Source organism: Vulpes vulpes, chromosome X (genome assembly GCF_048418805.1).
Source record: "Vulpes vulpes isolate BD-2025 chromosome X, VulVul3, whole genome shotgun sequence".
NCBI lineage: Eukaryota > Metazoa > Chordata > Mammalia > Carnivora > Canidae > Vulpes > Vulpes vulpes.
The window spans coordinates 87,548,599-87,550,414 of NC_132796.1; the positions used below are offsets into that span (position 1 = coordinate 87,548,599).

The window sequence follows — 1,816 nt, forward strand, 5'->3', positions numbered from 1 at the left end:
TTCTTGTGCCTGGCTTATTGTTCTCTTTTAATTCATGATCCTTTGATTTACAAAGGTTTACATGATCAATCTCTTGCTTCCCCACCCCCATACACAGAACAATTTTCCTCTTCTAGAGATCAGATAAATATTACTTATGCTGTCTTCTACATTTTTATGGTTTTACTGATTTATTTTTACCCTTTAATGTGCCTGGAGTGGGGTGATAATAAATAGACCTTTTTTCTAAATAGTTAACCAGTGGGCGTGCCTGGCTGGCTCAGTTGGAGCATGTGACTCTTGATCTCAGGGTCGTGAGTTCAAGTCCTACATTGGACCTAGGGCTTACTTTAAAATATATATATTTAATAATATATAATAAAATAATAAATATATTATTAAAAATAAAAATATATATGTTCAAAAAATATATATGTTCAATTGGATTCTATATATTAAGAATGACTAATCAAAAAATAAAATAGAAAAAAATCATACTCATAATAGGACAAAAGCTATTAAACAACTAGCTTTTTGTTAAGCAAATTGAATAAAAGATATTTAAAAACTTTTTAGTGACAATTAGAAGATGACATTACCGAAGAGAGGAGTACACTACATTCAATAGTGGGAAGACACAATATCATGAAGAGATCAGTTGTCCCCCAACTGATCTGCAAATTCAAGACAATTGCAATAAAAACCCCATAGGTTTGTGTGTGTGTGTGTGTGTGTGCAATGAAATTTGATAAGTTGGTCCTCCAATTGTATGGAAGTGAAAAGTGTCAATAACTCACACATTCTGAAGAACAATAAGAGTGAATTTTCCTTACCAGATATGATGACTTTTTATAAAAATATAGCAATGAAGACATTGTGGTATTGGACAAAGAATAGGTAAGAGTTTTAATGGAATGGAACAGAGAAGCCAGGACAGACTCATTCATATATGGAAACTTGTTACTTGACTGAGGTAACTATACAAATAAGAAGAGAGAAGATAGACTGTTTATTAAATGATTCTGGAAAAAATTGGTTGTCCAAATGGAATACATTGATAATGTTAGATCACTACCACACACCGTGGACAAAAATAAATCCCAGAATAATTAAATACTTAAATAGAACAGAATGTGAATGCTTTTTTTAAAATAAGAGTTTATTTATTTATTTGACAGAAAGAGAGAGAGTAAGAGAGCACAATCATTGGGGAGCTGCAGAGGGAGAGGGAGAAGCAGGCTCCCCACTGAGCAGAGAGCTTAATGTAGGGCTTGATCCCAGGACCCCAGGTTCATGACCTTATCTGAAGGCAGACTCTTAACTCACTGAACCACCCAGGTGCCTCCAGAATGTGAATGCATTTAGAAGGAAGTCTGATAATAACAATCATGAGGATGAGAAGAGAAGGGAATTTTCATAAATTGCTAGTTCATGGGAAAGGTGAGGATGGTCCTATATAAACTCCAGAGAAACTTACATGGTTGCACAAGGAAACGTGTACAAGAATGATCTTTCCCCTCCTCACTTGGGCAGCAAAGACACTGAAATTGAAATGATACAGAGAAGATTAGTATGGCCCCATACAAGGATGACATGTAAATTCATGAAGCGTTCCATATTTTATTTTATTATGTTTTAAAATATTTTATTTATTTATTTTTTTTTAATTTTTTTTTTAAAATTTATTTATGATAGTCACAGAGAGAGAGAGAGAGAGAGGCAGAGACACAGGCGGAGGGAGAAAGAAGCAGGCTCCATGCACCGGGAGCCTGATGTGGGATTCGATCCCGGGTCTCCAGGATCGCACCCTGGGCCAAAGGCACGCGCCGAACAGCTG

The 1,816-nt window shown here is 35.5% G+C and overlaps 1 non-coding gene across 1 annotated transcript; it reads left to right on the forward strand.

Annotated features, from left to right (window-relative positions):
* The first annotated feature begins 1,500 nt into the window (after positions 1-1,500).
* Positions 1,501-1,602, forward strand: LOC112910596 (U6 spliceosomal RNA). Its single transcript, XR_003233274.1, has one exon. It is a non-coding gene; the product is annotated as a U6 spliceosomal RNA (small nuclear RNA).
* The last annotated feature ends 214 nt before the right edge of the window (positions 1,603-1,816 follow it).